At 32.8% G+C, this 20,000-nt stretch overlaps 1 protein-coding gene and 1 long non-coding RNA gene across 3 annotated transcripts in view; one reads left to right on the top strand and one right to left on the bottom strand.

The window, feature by feature from the left end:
* Positions 1-20,000, top strand: part of LOC136828417 (nephrin-like) — a 1,390,497-nt gene that overhangs the window by 197,668 nt on the left and 1,172,829 nt on the right. Inside the window, exon 5 of the mRNA XM_067086456.1 lies at positions 19,063-19,134. The gene's annotated coding sequence lies outside the window, so the exon portion shown is untranslated. The remainder of the gene's footprint in view (positions 1-19,062; positions 19,135-20,000) is intronic.
* Positions 12,888-14,533, bottom strand: LOC136827679 (uncharacterized). Of its 2 annotated transcripts, none has more exons than XR_010849841.1 (3): positions 14,472-14,533; positions 13,846-13,953; positions 12,888-13,309 (listed from the first exon to the last, which is right to left on the bottom strand). It is a non-coding gene; the product is annotated as an uncharacterized lncRNA (long non-coding RNA). The 2 variants fall into 2 exon arrangements; XR_010849840.1 differs by having other exon boundaries at positions 13,846-13,956.

The raw sequence follows: 20,000 nt of genomic DNA on the forward strand, positions 1-20,000 counted from the left end.
ATGCATAAAGTTGAAAATGTATCACCTCCTTTTTGGTCCTCCTGTTTTTCTTCTATATATATATATATATATATATATATATATATATATATATATATATATATATATATATATATATATATATATATATATATATATATATATATATATATATATATATATATATATATATATATATATATATAATATATATAGATATATATATATATCCCTGAGATAGATATACATATCTATCCCTTAATAACAAATCACCGTACCATGGGAATAAATTACACCTAAAGGAATTCTCTCCTGACAGCCAGATGGACAAGTCAGTGTTTCCACTATCAAACTCAGAAAGCATAGGTTCCTAATCCTGGGCGGAGCAGATGTGCTTATGATGTGGAATTCCTTTTGATAGTAAGCTATTCCCAAGGCGTGGTGAATTTGATATTAAAAATATCAGTGGATGAACATTTAAAAGAATAAAAGAATGTGATTACTTAGTTTGTGCTTCACATTAGCTGACTACCCCTTATATTACAAGAAATTCATTGCATGGGCTATGTGCTGCAAAATGGCTTTTTTAAGTTAACGTAAAATAATTTATTTTGTGTGTGTGAGATCGAATTTTAGTCGTTTCACTGTGGAGGTGTGCGCTCTGCCACTTACACCATGAGAGTGAGAGAGAGAGAGAGAGAGAGAGAGAGAGAGAGAGAGAGAGAGAGAGAGATAGAGGGAGAGATTCTTATTGCAAAATGAAGTGAACCAAAACCAGTCCTGCACTTGCTGTAACCTTTTTCAAGATAATATCTCTCTCCTGAAGTATCTCTCAAAGGTGAGAAATAAAATGGAATTTGAATCGAAAATGTATTGATTATTTTGCTTACTGAATGACTTAGGTAAATCAATTCCTTTGCATTTTGGCTTAATGTGAAATATATACTGTTGAGTCAGCCACTTGGTATTTGCATGTGAAAAGTGAAATGTGATAATTAAGTCAGCTGACCACGTATGCTTGAATAAGAAAGTAAATTATATAGCGCAACTGTAAATGGTATCTAATTTGCATAAAGATATGTAAAATACATACATATATTCATACAGTAATATGCATATCCCCACTCATATGAAAATATAGTGCTTTCATACAAAAAATATCCTTTCTTGGAACTATCCTTTGTAAAAAAAAAAGGATGTTATATATATATATATATATATATATATATATATATATATATATATATATATATATATATATATATATATATATATATATATATATATATATATATATATATATATATATATATATAATATATATAAATATAAATATATATTATATATACATATACATGTATATATATGTATATTATATATATATAATATATATATATATATATATATATACATTTATATGTATATATACATATAATATAATATATATACATATATGTACTGCATATATTATGATGGAAAAGTTGTAGAAACAGAACAGTCGTATCGAAACCGTAAGAAAAGAAAAACATTCGTTATAAAATGACAGTTTTTCACATAACGGATAAATTCTTAAAAACGTTGCATTAATCTTTTACTAAGATGTTACAGGAAAACTTGAAGCGACAGTGAGGAGGAGTATCGGAATAATGCACGTAATGAGGATAAGATTATGTCTGAGAGAAACAAGCAAGACTGGTGATAATTATTATACGAAGTTCGTGCTCTGACTTCTTGTCTGTCTCCTGCCTATCATGTCCGTCACATGTCTCTCTCTCTCTCTCTCTCTTATAAACTCATTTAAACTCTGGCTTTTCGTAATGTATTTTCCTCCTTTCGACAACTTTACTGCTCTTATAAAATTATTTGTTTTAAAGATCTTTCTGTTAAAGATTTCTCTCTCTCTCTCTCTCTCTCTCTCTCTCTCTCTCTCTCTCTCTCTCTCTCTCTCTCTTATGTTATATTTATGTTGATATTCAATATTTTGTTTACTTTGTCCTGTTCAGTAATTCTGAAGACTGAACTTTTCTCCAGCACCGAAATGAGACTGTCACACTTCAGTTGAAGATTATACCCATTTTTATTTATAGTACATATTTTATTTACCTAGAATTATACAAACGACAAATAATATAGGAAATCTTCTCAGTAATCAGAAGCAAAGAACGTAAAAAAAAAAAAAAAACATTAAAACCTACTTTTATGTCAGTGAACTGTACAAGGCTTGGGGGTGCAATGAAGATTTTATCCATAGTAAACTTAATTCTGAAGCCTGGAATTACTCAAACTTCATTTCAACTTGACAGTTCCCAAGGGTCCTTGAATTTTAACACGATCACACATCAGATCATCGAGTAAATGGGGTTGCGATTTACATATTTGTTTTAAAAGGTTAGGCATGACTTTATAGCATTTTATAGGGCAAAGAAAACTACAACATTTTATCTGTAACGGATAGCGCGCACTGGAAACATTGTGCACCATTTGAAGCCCTCTCTAGGGAAAGAGGGGAGGATGACTGCGAGGCCTGCAACGCATTCCCTGTTACCAAACGTATATAAAAACTACAGAGCTGCACTAAGACAAAATCTGGGAAACAGGAGATATCCAACTGCTAAAGGCAAAACATAAATAAGATCAGTATATTAGGGAACACAAATCCACATTTTCTGAGGCTCTGTCGATTGTGTTCAGGAACATTCACATAAACAAAAGAAACTGCATCCCGAATAATGTAAACAAGATGAGCAAAAACAAAGGGATATGTACTCATGATAAAATTCTAACATGCTCGTACAGTAGATTAGGGTCTAAGCGATCCAGGTGGGTCAGTGTACCGAACTGAAACCTAACGATGCACTGTTAAAAAATTCAGATCACACTTTAGGAGAATCGTAACCCTCTTTTGGTTCACGATAACCATTTCGTCTGTGTAAGGTAGACTCCGCATTCTCCTTCATCTTATCTTCTCCTATTCGCTAAGCAAAGAGTAGCTCGACTAACGTTTCCCTTCAAGAACTCAAGTTGAAAACAGCTATTTGCGTTTGTGCGTTGCGAAGGTAAACAGGACAACAATAAACAAAGGTGATCGGGCCGAGTTACATCTGAAATTCAGATGTGATGTTTCGTTACCTTTTCGTTCTGGCTTCCATTATTCTAATGATTACATTATCTTCTGGACTTTAAAGGGTAACGAGAGGCCTCTGGACAACTAAAGGTCAAAGAAGTTCCTGCCTGGATTGTTATTCATTCAGGTGGCCTCGATTCCAAAGCTTGATTACGCAAAGCTTGGGAAATTGTTTATCTGTCCGGGGATCTTCTTGTGGAGTGTTACGTTGAAATGTGGAGAAGGAGTTAGTATCTCTCTCTCTCTCTCTCTCTCTCTCTCTCTCTCTCTCTCATCTCTCTCTCTATATCATAAATAATATATATATATATATATATATATATATATATATATATATATATATATGTATATATATATATATATATATATATATATATATATATATATATATATATAAATATATATATATATATATATATATATATATATATATATATATATAATATATATATATTTTTATATATATATATATATATATTTATATATATATATTTATATTTATATATATATTTATATATATATTTATATATATATATTTATATATATATATAATACTCGAGATAATGAATATTAACCTAACTGCTTCCCGCTCGGTTGACACCCATTCCGTTCCTGTATTCCGAGAAAATGTAATACTTTCATAAACGGCCCGTTTTTAATTTTTATTATATTTTTTGGCCTAAAATTCCTAATTGCCGTCACAAACAGTGCCTGAAATATGAACGAGCCTTGTACACCTGAAACAAACTTTTCCCCGTATTTTGCAATAGCAATTCACTAATTCTTCTTTAATTTACGTAATGGGGGATTTGGAATTCAATTATAATTTTTGCGTGACCTTAAACAAATGGTGAAAAATATACGCCAAGATAAATTATATCTATTTATTTGCAATTCAAAACCAGGGGACGTCTAGGAAGAACGGATATCGATTCCCGAGGTTACTCAGTTGGTTGGTTCAGTTTTAGCTATTCTTATGCCAGCGCCGGCCCTCATTCTAAGTGGGGCAGACTAACCGAAAACGACGGGCGATTGTCTCTCTGCACCATCCCAAATAAGTTCGGACCAAGGGTTGTTTAAATGATTTAACTATTACCCTAAGAAAGTGCTTTACAAAAATCATACTTTCCAATAACTAGGAAGGCGTATGTGGGAAAAATTTATTTTGAGTACATTTCTCCCTCATGTCGGGATCGAACCCAAGACCCTAAAATGAAAGGCAAGGATGCTGCATACTGACCCATACAATTCATAAAATAACTTGGAACCAGTCGTTGCACAGTACCTTGCCCCGTAGGCGGGTAGTGCGGTCAGTGCACCTCACGGGGTAAACTGTAGGAATTACTAAAGGTTCTTTTCAGCGTCCCTTCGACCCTAGCTACAACCCCTTTCATTCCTTTTATTGTACCTCCATTCATATTATCTTTCTTCCATCTTGCTAGGTCTATCCACCCTCTCCTAACAATTATTTTATAATGCAACTGCGAGGTTTTCCTCCTATTACACCTTTCAAACCTGCCAACTCTCAATTTCATTTCCATCGCTGAATGACCTCATAGGTCTCGGTGCTTGGCCTTTGACCTAAACTCTATATTTCATTCCATTCCAGTGCCTGAGGTATTTGCCTAGGCATAACAGCTAATTTTACTCAACTATGTAAGGTAGAAATTTATATTACACCCGCGACTGTGCGCTTGTTATTTCCAAATGAGTATTTGCTAACACAGATAGCACCAGTGGGAATCGTTAAACTATCATAGTTTCGTAGTTATAAAGAAAAATATTTGTAAATTTCAAACTTTAAGTAGACCTTTCGGTTTGGAAATATATCGAAGTCGAAATTATGCAGGGGAAATAATGACAACCTGCTAGGTGTCACATTCCAAATTCTGTCAGAATTAGATAAATAGAAGGAAGAAAATGAAATAATAACGACACCAAAAATAATATCTTATGGCAGTAGAAGAGAAATGTAAAGTCAACGACAGATGAACCGGGGTATTTGTATGTCAATCAGAGAAGGACAGTCTCCCTAACAATAGAAAATCAACCCTGATATTTGTATAAAACCAAGTAATAGCAGAAACTCAAGCTGCCATCATAAGTGGAAATAAATTTGCAATTGTAATTATTGTTAGACCATTTATACAGAAAGCTTCGGGTTTGTAAGAATTTGAATTTAGCATTTGTTTTTCTGTAGATTTACTGGGCAAATATTCGTGATTGTTCCGCTCAAGAAGGAATGAAAATAACAGATTTTTTTATCTGGAAACGTCATTTTTCTGTTTCAGTTTGAAAACTTTCATCACTATTATTTTTTTAGGGGAGGGGGGAGAAAGAACATATAATTTTTTTTAGAAAACAAATGGGGAAAATTTTTGAAGTAAATGTGAAACCATTACTGATCATGATCATTAAATGAACTGATGAAATGAGTAAACTAGAAATCATGTAATAACAGAATAGGGCAGTAGTTACATTTTCAGTGGCTTAGTTTATGCACTTGGATACATACATAGACAGATGCATACATACGTGTATGCATATGCACGTCAGTATAACAGAAAATTCATTATGTAGATTTCTAACCTTGCCTATCATCCCTACAATACACATAGAAATTATCTCCATAGATATACGGAAGTATATATAATGGATGATTGTAGGATAAGAGAAGAGGTAAATTTATCAAAGCTCTGAAGATTACAAAGGGCGGAAATCTACCTAACGACTAAGAACTCGCCAGTTCACGATCAGGTTCTCAGGATGGAACTCAACTGCTAGAGTAGGTGAAGCGAGGAAAGTAGCGAAAGAATGGGAGAGCCGTGGAGCATCTAAGGAAGATAGGGTCGGGATGTTTGAAGGGATCATTAAGCCAGCCCTTCTTTATAGAAATGAAAGACAGAAACCTGAAGTTGTAAGAGTCATAGGAAAAACTGAAAGGATGAGAACTGTGGATATTTGGAAGACTTGGTAAAAAAAAAGATTATCATAGGTGAAAGGATGGACGTTTTTGGAGATGGTCTGGTCATGTGGGAAGAATGAGGATGATAGGTTGGTGAATTCATAATTCTGAACGGTTAGCATGGAGGAATAGAGAGAGAGTCATAGAAAGAAAAGGATAAATGGTACAAAAGTAGTAGGCTATTGCAAAGGGAGGGCCCCGGTACCCGGGTACGAGTGTCGTGAAGCTAGAGGTGAGTGGCGCAGTGCATGTAGTGGGGTATATCACTCTATTCTTAGCTTTCCTTTTGATATATATATATATATATATATATATATATATATATATATATATATATATATATATATATATATATATATATAATATATACATATATATATTTATGTATATATATATATAAATATATATATATATATATATATATATATATATATATATATATATATATATATATATATATATATATATATATATATATGTATATATATATATATGTATATATATATATATGTATATGTATATATATATATATATATATATATATATATATATATATATATATATATATATATATATATATATATGTATATATATATATATATATATATATATGTATATATATATATATATATATATATATATATATATATATATATATACATATATATATATATATATATATATATATATATATATATATATGTATATATATATACATATATATACATATATATATATATATATATATATATATATATATATATATATATATATATATATATATACCCAAGAAGAAAGCTCAGAGCAATGTGTCATATCTCACTACATGCATATATATATATATATATATATATATATATATATATATATATATATATATATATATATATATGTATATATATATATATATATATATATAATATATATATATATATATATATATATATATATATATATATATATATATATATATATATATATATATATATATATATGTAGAATCTACTGGTCACTTTTACCAGATACATGTGTACATGTAATAGCCACAATGCCCTCTTAACTTCTCGAATTCTTCGCTTTTTGGATATGCTTGTCACTATAAATCCCGTAAGATCCAAACGCAAGAAATTGAAGTGACTGTGATCCCCGGTCGCGGGACCGAGGATCACAGTCACTTCAATTTCTTGCGTTTGGATATTACGGCTTTGTAGTGACAAGCATATCCAAAAAGCGTGAAGAATTCGAGAAGTTAAGAGGGCATTGTACACACTATTACACGTACACACACACACACACACACACACATATATATATATATATATATATATATATATATATATATATATATATATATATATATATATATATATATATATATATATATATATATATATGGGGGTATTGAGGGAAGCACAGTGTATATCATAGTTTATTGTGCCGACATTTCACAACACATCTCGGTTGCATTTTCAAGGCTGAAAATATGAACAACATTTCACTCTTAGCAAATCATAAAATGTTTTGACAAAAAAAAGTAAAATTATTATAGTGACATCCATAGTTAAAGAAATAAAATTCAGAGTGAGATATAATAATAGAAATAACGGTTCTGTGATTTTGTTACTCTTTTCAGCAACACTGGGTGTTTGACATTGTAAAGCGCTTGTATGTATTATTTTCCTTTAGACTTTTTAATTTTATATTTCACTTCTTAACCAAAGAAGGCCATTTAAAAAGTTTAAATTTTTGTGTGAAAAGAGTTTATGAGTTGTTAAGAGTGAAATGTTGTTCACATTTTAAGCCTTGATAATGCAACTGAGAAGTGTTGTGAAACGTTGGCACTATAAACTATGAAATGTACTGTTTACCATCTCTACCCTTTCAATGTGATTTGAGCAATGGCGCATGATGTGATTTATATATATATATATATATATATATATATATATATATATATATATATATATATATATATATATATATATATGGTGAGTCTTGATGGCTCAGCTCGGTAGAGCAGCAGACTCGGACTTCATAAGAAGTCTGTGTCGCGGGTTCAAATCCGCAGCCGGCCGGTCAGAGGGGCGGACACTTTGCTATCCGTGTAGACACCCTGGGATTATGTACGTAATCAACAGATAGGTTTGCTGAAAGCAAATGGTGTTACAGACTAATATACACACAAACAAAGCCATTCTAACATCTTCTAAAAACATAACAGACACCTCACACGTCTTGAACTGACGGCCTACCCGCTCACGTCTCCTCGCTGTCGGGAGAAAGTGAGCTGGGAATTTGGCACAATACATATACACATGTGCTACCGGGGTCTAAGCGATGTCAGGCAGGGCAGCCGATTGAGGCTACGGCCTACCCCAACGCCAAATCAAAGTCCTTCAAAAGAAGGCATCGTACTTACCCCATATGAAAAATGGGAAAGAGCATGTTAAACGAAGAAGATATATATATATATATATATATATATATATATATATATATATATATATATATATATATATATATATATATATATATATGTATGTATATATATATTATATATATATACATTTATATGTATATATATATATATATATATATATATATATATATATATATATATATATATATATATATATATATATATATATATATATATATATATATATATATATATATATATATATATATATATATATATATATATACATACATATATATATATATATATATATATATATATATATATATATATATATATATATATATATATATATATATATATATTATATATATGTATATATATACACATTTATATATATATATATATATATATATATATATATATATATATATATATATATATAAATATATATATCTGTAAGTGCGTGTTTGTATGTAATGGTTCTCTAAACCAACCACCAAATAAAAAATGTAAGAATAAACATACACCCACACACAAACACACACACAGAAAGAGACACCAAGGAATGAAATGTGCCTCGTGAGTAGACTGTTCATAACATTTGCCTATTGGGTTCCAATTTCCTCGGCTTCCGCTATCTCTATTTTTTTCCGATATCTATGAAGGGGGGGGAGGGAGGGAGGGATAAAACACGTTGGCTTGTATTTCAATTCGCGGTATTCTTCTCGTTCTTATCTCTTATCGGTCTTAGATATTGGTTTGACTTTGATTGAGCGTCGTGTGGGGATTTCGTTCATTTAAGTCTTATCAGCTTATCTCTCTCTCTCTCTCTCTCTCTCATACTTCTTATTTATGTTGATGGTCTTGGCTTTATCTCTGGAGGAATTTTGCTTCCTCTCTCTCTCTCTCTCTCTCTCTCTCTCTCTCTCTCTCTCTCTCTCTCTCTCTCTCTCTCTCTCTCTCTCTTTCTTTCAGTTCTTTTACATTGAATTCTAAGCCTTTCTCTCTAGCCATGTATATACTGTATATATATATATATATATATATATATATATATATATATATATATATATATATATATATATATATACATATACTGTATATATATTATTTTTTTATATTTATGTAAAATGCATGTATGTATATGTTTGTGTAATGTGTGTTTGTAATACATCACTATATACGCCATCTCCTTTTTCTCTCTGATCCTTTCTGTGTTAGTCATGTACCTTATTTGTGTTATATCCTAGGAAGTTTTGACAATTTTCCTTGTCGCGCTCTTACTTACATATATATTGTTTTCTTTATGATGTACAGCAGTATCAAGCCCTTTGGCCGAGGCAAATGTTAGGTTTGTACGCTTTCCTATTTCGACTATGCTGCTAAGAAAGGAAACCGATGCTATAATTGCACCTTCTGTATAACATTAATGCTAAATAGATATATAGTCAAGTATTAATTCCCTACATGTGGAAAGTAATAATTTTTAGTTTTCTGTAAAAGAAAATGATTGAGATGGCTTTGTTTGACCGTACGTACTTTTTCTGTCCGCCCTCAGATCTTAAAAACTGTTGAGGCTAGAGGGCTGCAAATTGGTATGTTGGTCATGCACCCTCCAATCATCAAACATACCACATTGCAGCCCTGTAGCCGCAGTAGTTTTTGTTTTATTTAAGGTTAAAGTTAGCATGATCGTGCGTCTGGCAACGCTATACACATGCCACCACCGGGACGTGGCTGAAAGTTTCATGGGCCGCGGCTCTTACAGCATTATACCGAGACCACCGAAAGATAGATCTATTTTCTGTGGCCTTGGTTGTACACTGTACGGAAAACTCGATGGCGCCGAAGAAACTTCGGCGCATTTTTAATCGGTGTATACGTAGTGCCTTTATAGTCTTTTTGTTGCCTTAAACAAGCTCTAGTTCTTCGTTGGTGGGGTGGATAGAGCTGTCGCCTGGTACGCTGTTGGCCCAGCGTTCGACTCTCCCACCGGCTAATGAAGAATTAGAGGAATTTATTTCTGGTGATAGAAATTCATTTCTCGTCATAATGTGATTCGGATCCCACAATAAGCTGTAGGTCCCGTCGCTAGGTAGCCAGTTGGTTCTTAGGCACGTAAAATAAATCTAATCCTTCGGGCCAGCCCTAGGAGAGCTGTTAATCAGCTCAGTGGTCTGGTTAAACTAAGATATACTTACTTTAAACAAGCTCTTCTAAGCAATGTGAAGGATATTCTCCTTGTACATGGAAGCAGCCTACAACCATTCCATTCCCTTGAGGAGTTTCTCATCCTTAAGCTGTATTTCCTGTGACAGTATCTTTACCGTACGTCTGTATCCTTTTACTTTCTTTCTCTTCAAATCTGATTTCGAATAAACTATTCCGTAAGTAGTTCACTCGTTTTTCGATGTGACAAAATTATATCTAACCGAAATGTGTTTGCTTTTTTTTTTTTTTTTTTTTTTTTTTTACACTTTAGAACGGTTTCCTTTTAGTGAATGTACCCGGTCTTCTGTTCAACTGCAAAAACAAACACCAACTAGACGTTTCATGAACATGTTTTCCTACATCTTTTATGATCTTTCCGACCTTTTCATACCGTACTTGTAGCAAATAAAACGAGGTTTTGTTCACGCATGTGTCGTTTCAACCCGGTACCAATATAAGCAAAAATAATGTGTATGTCACCACTTTTATTACAACTTGGATATGAATTATGTATATGCATGTATTTATTTTCCTCATGATTAGGCTGAATCAATACACTGTATAACTCTTCACACTCGCTCTCACATAAAATATGAAATAAAAACGCAAATAGAACTCATTTTGAGAAAATCATAAACATCAAATAAACCATATTTTTAGGCCCATAACGCCCTCCGTTAATCCCTTTAACCGTGACCTGATTTGCAGGCACTTGCACATTTGAATAAATTACTATGCACGGGTCATCAATTAGTAACATTAATCTTGAGAAAACAACCAGTATACTCGTTTAATCTTAGCGATTGTTGCACTTAATCAATTTTCGCTCGTTTAAGGTTTTTTATCCCTTATTTTTGTTAGTAAAAATGAAGAAAATCACTTTAATTATATATCTGCATTATTTTGATGACTTCAACAATAATTATTTGGTAGTCATCATGAATTAGATTATCAGTTGTTTAGAGGATCGTTACTTTTCATTTACCATGCTTTGCATGCGTGAAAGAAATAACTACAATTATCTCTTAAGCCATTATTTTCCTGCTTTTATTTATATAGTCTTCTCCCCACAGTATCTGTGCAACTTGTGAGTAAAAGAAGAAATGCTTTCAGTTATTAATTGATATTTGCGTTTCCTTCAAATTTAAGATGACTGTCACCTTCAACGCGCATGAAAAGAAGAATGAAGAAAATCTTAGAATTTATCTTCCATACATCATTTTGCCGTTCCATTTGCATCCTTATCGTCACCATAATTCGAGTAAATTGCGAGGAATGTGAAGAAGGAAAACTTAAATTCTTTCGGGCGCGTTTTATTAAACCCGCTGAGTTTTAATGGTGCGTTTTATTGTAGTATGTGCAGTTGCAGGAGTATCGGTCTGAAGCGAAAGGGAATTTCCTCTTTCTTTATGGCAGGTTTATTGCAGACGGTGCGGAGATGATCCCTGGACATGCAGTCTCTCTCTCTCTCTCTCTCTCTCTCTCTCTCTCTCTCTCTCTCTCTCTCTCTCTCAGTAACCAAAAAATTTCACCTGTACCGGTTTCAATGGTGTTTTGTCAAATACGACAAAAGCTTTAAATTCTGTTGCGAAAGGATATGCTCTCTCTCTCTCTCTCTCTCTCTCTCTCTCTCTCTCTCTCTCTCTCTCTCTCTCTCTCGGTAACCTAAAAATTTCACCTGTACATATTTCAATGGTGTTTTCTCACATACGGCAAAAGTTTTATATCCTGTTGTGAAAGGATCTCTCTCTCTCTCTCTCTCTCTCTCTCTCTCTCTCTCTCTCTCTCTCTCTCTCTCTCTCTCTCTCTCTCTTCTTTATCCTCTTTTTACTGATTATACTAAGGTGTAAGAGAAACGATAACAGATTTTTGGGGGATTATCTAAATTCATGAGGGACAAATGCGTATCATCACACAATATCGATATGACTCAACGTCGCATCGACACATTCGTTTTGAATTGATATTTCATCTTTCTTCAGAAAGACGACATAGTCACATCTGTTGCGTAAGATAATAAGATAACAAAGAAGATAGTAAAGATTGCGACACTCAACGTCAGTATTCGGCAATGACGAAGGCTGCCATGCATTTTATAAGAAGATATCAGAGCTTACATCACACAATCGTTTTTACAACTTGGAAAGTAAAAAATACATATTTTGTGATTTAAACTCAGCAACACGGACAGTTCAGTACAGTTTTATTTTTAGATACACATTTGTTTTCATAAAGAAAATACGATACTGTGATCAAGCATTCAATATTGACACCGTTTGACTTATATTTATAAGGTTAATGAAATCCTCTTCAGACAAGTCACTTGCAGCTACACTAACTATACCCATGAAATGGAGTACTAGAAAATTAAGCGCTATCTTGAATTCTCGCCTCTACTTTCCAAGTAAAATATATAAGATGCTGGCAACAACGAGTGCCGAAGAACTCGAGAGTGCAACAGATCTGTTGCAAAGCTCCTTTCGGTCACTGTAGTTGCACAAATCTCCTTCGCAGCTGCACTCAAATGTATTTTCCGAAGTTTCTACGCAGCCCTCAGGGCGATCCTCCCAACCGCAGAATCTGTATACTGTAGGCGTTGTTCCTGGACCTGTTAGGAGAAATGACTAGTTATGGTATTCAATATAAACGATGTTTTCTTTTCTTCACCTTCTGTACTTCTTGTTTGGCTTCATCCCAATTTACATTTTCCACACTTGAAAGTCTTTTTTGACTTCATTTTTTATTTGTTAGTTTATTCCAGCTTATTTGGTGTTATGGCTCTCTGTCTTTCCTATACCCATTTTTAATTTAGCTTCGTGTCTTTCTTCATCTTCGGTACCTACTTCAATACACAGGTTCATGGTATTATTTAAATAACAGTAGGTTAGTTTCAATATCTATATTTATGTATTTTTTAAATTCATAAAGATAATCTTTTCCTTTTATAACGGTGTTCTTGAAAGATATAAAAAATAACTTCCTATACAGGATAAAAGAAACTGTAGATAAAGAGATACAGTTAGGACATAGAAAAACGAATAAATATATGGAAACAAAACGAAACATTGGCGCTAAAATCATTTACACATTACCTAAATTCATTTGCTGTCCTTCCCAAAGAACTAAAGGTCGCAATTTACTTACCATTGCATTCAATAGTTTCCCTGCAAGAGTGTTGACAATTATACACAATCGGTGGGTTGAGTGGTAGAGTTGAACAGTGGGAGCACGAATAACATTGCTGGACAGAATCTGCTGAAATGAGATAGATAGGTATAAGATGTAATAGAATAATAATTTAAGAATGGTATGCAAGAAATTTTAGGTCATTAAAACACAAATGGTACATAAGCGTGGAATATAACCTTGAGAGTCAAGGAGAATAAGCCAAAAGATGATATATACTTAAAGATATAAGAGATAAATTTATAAGGGAATCTGAAATATGGAAATGAGACAGGCAGGCAGACTTGAAGATGCGCCTGATGTTAAGAAATGAAAATGGTATAATCCCATATTCCTTCAGTCTTCTAAATGTTGGCTAATGCTGTTTGATAAAATTAATAAATTTGCATAAATACTGTAAATCTGTGTTAATTTGCTTATACATATATGTGTTAGAAGTGCCTTTTAACAACTAAATCCTTTGGATACATTTATGAGATTATGATTCTACATAAATTATGATTACAGATGAAATTCGTTCTGTCTCTTTCTCCTCTCTCTACCTCTTACTAATAATGTGGTTAAAAAGGAAGAAAATAACCTACCTCCTCTTTGAGAGGCAACAGTGAGTAGAAGTATTATAACTGCAGCAAGCTTCCCCATGTTTTATATCTGGAAGCAGAGAAGGAGTATAGAAATTGTGTAAAATTATAATCCCATGATCTGGAAGCCTGTGTAAAATTATAATCCCGTACTGATCTGGAAGCAGAGAAGGGGTATATGAAGATTGTGTAAAATTATAATCCCGTACTGATCTGGAATCAGAGAAGGGGTATATGAAGATTGTGTAAAATTATAAAAGGGGGCCATAGAGCCATCAAGGAGTGTATGTGACCTTGGAATGTTGCGAGGAGGGAATAGAAACAGCGATTGGTAGGATAAGAAATTGAGGAACTTTGTGATGGAAAAACTATTATTTGAGATTCAGTTGCTTGATAGAGGCGGAAGGTTGTATACAGGAATAAGGAGCTGTTCAGTAGGAAGTAAATACAGGGATAAATGTTAACGTTTTAATGAAACTCTGAATAAAAATGTAGGTGGGAACGCTGTCTTAAGAGCATGAAGTCCTGGGTCGATGGAGTGAGTATTTTTTAGGTTAGCTGTATGTAGATAATAAAATACGAGAGGTGGAGCTGGCTGATACTGATTTTAATGATAACTAAAAATGATAAGAGTTTAATGATAACTTCATAATTATAATCATCTTTTTCCATTTATATTTTTTGTATACCTGCAAGAATTTAGCAGTTTATTCATTTATTTTATTCACTTGTTATTTACATTTGATTTTCATGGCTTCTGTTTTCCCTTCTTTCTTTCGCTTATGAACACTCAATTCTGTAGAAGTCTGTTACCACTTGCCTCTAAATAAGTTTGTAGAACGAAGGTACCATAGTCTGAGCTATGGAACCTTACGTAACGTTCCTGGCGGTCAAGACTTTCTTTCTCATCTTACTGTTACATAACTCACTTTTGAGTGTAATAATAATAATAATAATAATAATAATAATAATAATAATAATAATAATAATAATCTCTCGTATTACAATTCACTGCCAATAAAAGAACAACTGGCACTTAATTGCATGGACATATAATCCTTTAAGAGGATTTCTAGTATATATTTCATATTAAACCAGTTTATTGGACCTTTTTTTTATTATGCATTATCCTTATATTCGTGCGAGGAAAACAATACTTGTTCCTGTGGAGGAAAATTTAATTCCATAATTAATTATAACGAAAACTTTCATATATAACGATTGAAGGATGACCTATAAACAATAATGTTATCGCAACTTAATGTCATGTCAGTGAGAGAGCGTTTATTCCCTTTTCTCTTACATGCGAAATAGAGGATGAGATTTTAAACATTTGCATGCAATTAACTTTCAGAGAGTAACTCATATTATATCTCTCTCATCTAGACAACACCCTAGAGTACTGTAATCTTAAATTCCGTGTTGGAATCTAGAGCATACTGTCAAATTTGTAATTCATAAAGCAACCAAGTTTAAATGCCGGAACTATAAGTCTTAATATGGTCGCCATCAATTACCGATGGGCCTTGGTTCATAACTAGGTAAATTTTTCAGTTTTCTGTAAAAGAAAACTGTTGAGATGGCTGTTTGTCTGTCCGTCCGCACTTTTTTTGTCCGCCCTCAGATCTTAAAAACTACTGAGGCTAGAGGGCTGCAAATTGGTATGTTGATCATCCACCCTCCAATCCTCAAACATACCAAATTGCAACCCTCTAGCCTCAGTAGTTTTTATTTGATTTAAGGTTAAATTTAGCCATGATCGTGCGTCTGGCGGCGCTACAGGTGCCAACAACACAGGCCACCACATACAGCATTGTACGCTGTACAGATAATCGACTGCGCCGAAGAGACGCGCTAAGAAGTAGGCAAGGAAGCAGACTTTGAAGGACAATATTATACATGGAAAATCAAACTTTTCCAGAAGATAAATATCATTATGAAAAATGTTATACAAATCAACGATAACAGTGACATTCCACAATGCAATATTTTCTGTTATTTTACAGGTTACAGTTTCAGAATTGTTTTCTATTCACTTTCTCTTAATACTCACAGTCTGGGTAGTTGCCTCAGCGTGTTCCACTTGGGTGGGTACCCCTTTGATAATCAGGAATATTGTTGTAACCAGTCGAGCATAAAACAAGTAGAAAAATTCATTTTCGTTACAGAAAGTTTTTATTTGATTCTCATTCACTACTGGGATTTCTCAGACAAATAACGAAAATATGTACTGATACATTGTCCCTCTGTTAGCATAACTAACCTTTAGTAGGCACTAACCTGAATGTAGATGACCTGGCAGTGTGAAATTTGTAATGAAATCCTGAATGATAGGAGAAAATTTACGTCACTTCAACTGAATCAATCCAAGATAGAGGGGGCTTATAAATGGGTCTGACATCCGCAAAGGGGATACCATGTTTCTTTAAATTGATCAAATTATTTAAAAATACCAAACTCTGTTTCAAGGGCAACAGTGATCCAAGAGCCTTCTGGATACATGTGCAAAGGTTTCAGTGATAATGCAGTGTCAACAATCATCATATTTATCCTCATTTTATGTTGTAAATTATGGTTGATGTTGAAAACACCTGTTTAGTATGGGCGGACGACTTCCGCCAGTCACTTGCGATAGTGATTCATTCTGATAAGGCGTTACTGTAACATCAAAAGGGCCGATTGGGCAGGGATAAAACGGACATAGCAGGAGTTCTGTGAATATGTATGTATATATGTATATATATATATATATATATATATATATATATATATATATATATATATATATATATATATATATATATATATATATATATATATATATATATTATGTACATATAATGATAATATGGACTTTCTAGAAAAAATGAATTAAAATTTTTTTCTTTATAATATACTTCTATATCATATTTTTTCTAGACAGTTGAGATGACAGGAATTTCCATATTATACACACACACACACACACACACACACACACACATATATATATATACATATATATATATATAATATAATGCCCTCTTAACTACTCGAATTCTTCATGCTTTATTTGGATAAGCTTGTCGCTACAAAGCCTTAGATCCAAATGCAAGAATTATGAATAAATTCTAATGTCCGTGACAAAAGAGAACCCGCATCAAGAGTATCAAAGCTAGGTCACGTTACCAGCCTGACCACGAGATGCGTATCTGGAAAGTGTGCATTTAAGTGGGCATTGTGGCTATTACTGTCACATACGTATCTGATAAAAAGTGACCAGTAGATTTTACACACACACACACACACACACATTTATATATACTGTATACATATATATATATATGTATAAATATATATATATTTATGTATGTATGTATATATATATATATATATATATATATATATATATATATATATATATATATATATATATATATATATATATATATATTTTTATAAATGTTTATGTGTAATTTAGATATGTAAGTCTTGTATTGTAAATTCAAGGGCTCAGGTCAAGTCATTCTTATAGATTAAAGATCGATCAGGAATGTAACTTGGGCATTTTTGTGGAACTATATAAATATCAGATGTCAAAACAATAACTTTTAGTTTTTCGAGTTTGAGACTTCAACCTGGCATGTTCTGTATACTTCACTATTCCGTAGGTGGTTAGTAACGCCTGTGCACCTCACTTGGTGAACTGTAGGCATTATTTAAGATTCTTTGCAACGTCCCTTCGGCCCCTAGCTCCAACTTCTTTCATTCCTTTTACTGTATCACTATTTGTGTTCTCTTTCTTCTGTCTGACTTTCCACCCTCTCTAACAGCTGTTTCATAGTGCGACTGTGAGGTTTTTCTCCTGTTACACCTTTAAAACCTTCTAATTGTCAATTTCCATTTCGGCGCTGAATGACCTTGTAGGTCCCAGCGCTTGACTTTTGACCTAAATTCTATATTCTCTTCTGTATAATTCACTAATAAAAACTATGCACATAGTGAGATCCAGGTCAAGGTCAACTTAAAGTTCAAAGTTGGAATAGGAATTTCCACCACCAAAGTCATTTTCTTTCATGAAAACATTGTTTTTGCTTGGTTCTCTATCAGGGTAAATACGTTCTCACAGAATTAAAAACCATTTGGATAAAACATGATAATGTGTCATTCAGTTGTTTTTTTATCTTAAACAGGAAATTACGGTTGAAACTGATTAACATGGCTGAGTTTATAATTAGAGACAGATGATCAGTGTTTTCAAATTTATATTTTCCCTAATCAATACCGGAATTAACTTTTCCTTATATGGTACGTCTAGATTATTCTTTTTTTTATTTTGTTGTTAGTCTAGCGTTCTTTCGCCTAATTACAAAACTCTATTTGATACCTTTCAGAAAAACTTAAAATATGAGATAATTTCCTTCCATTAGTGTAGCCGTATATTTGCAGTTATTGTTCCAAGGCCATCAAAGCGAAAACCAATTTGCATAATCAGTGAGATTAGGGCATTCAGCCTTCGGCTATATTTAATTATTTTAACATTATCAGGCACCACAGTATAATCTGAGAATCATCACTCAGTTGTTGATAGCGATATATTTCGCTTCTTTTGCAGTTCTGAGAGGACTGATTTGTTACTTGCTCCTAGTCCCCGTTGCAACGCCAACGGCAGTCGCCAACTCCTCTGGTAAGTACATCATGAAATTATAATTCTGTCCAAAGTTACACATTTTCATTCCCTTCACTGTTGTAAAATTCACGCATCTCAAAATTAATAGTCAGTTGTTTACATAAATTCCTATCAGTATCTGTATTTCAGTACATTTTTAGCATGTATACACGTTCTAAAATCAAATTTACTTATGTGAACTGAACTGAACTAACAATATCAGAAGAATCCAGTATTTTAATGAAGTTACCAGCTTAAGAAAAAATGCGACGTGTATTTGACTCCTTTATAATTTTTGATTGGTTTGAAATTACATTTTATATTCTCAGTTTTCATAGCACGATCTTTAAATTAAAAGCTATACGCGTGCCGGTAGCAGGCTTTATACGCTGTGTGGAGATTTAATTATGTGACTTGTAAATATTTACACCCGTGATAAAAATCGCCCTTAAGGTTTTCGCAGATTCCTTTTTCAGGAAACATTAATGCAACAACCTTTTGCAAATATCGTGTATGCTGAGAGAGAGAGAGAGAGAGAGAGAGAGAGAGAGAGAGAGAGAGAGAGAGAGAGAGAGAGAGAGAGAGAGAGAGAGAGAGAAATTTCCGTGAATAGCAATCCGGGATAATGGCAGCAGTCTTTAAAAAAACACTACGGGTCTACGTCGTATAATATAAAAAAATTACATTTTCTGTGTTGTCTTTTATGCAATCTTAATTTTTTCCGGTAATTTCCTATTGTTTGTGTTGCTTGTGAACCTGCTTAAGCATTATGACATGAACATAGGCGTAGGAGGTGGGATTTATCCGGGGGGCAACACCAAATTTGCCCGAATTTCAGAAACCCCAGAGTTTTTCCAAATTGCCATATATTCTGTGTAATAAAC

The sequence above is a fragment of the Macrobrachium rosenbergii genome, chromosome 42, assembly GCF_040412425.1.
Source record: "Macrobrachium rosenbergii isolate ZJJX-2024 chromosome 42, ASM4041242v1, whole genome shotgun sequence".
In the NCBI taxonomy this organism is placed as follows: Eukaryota; Metazoa; Arthropoda; class Malacostraca; order Decapoda; family Palaemonidae; genus Macrobrachium; species Macrobrachium rosenbergii.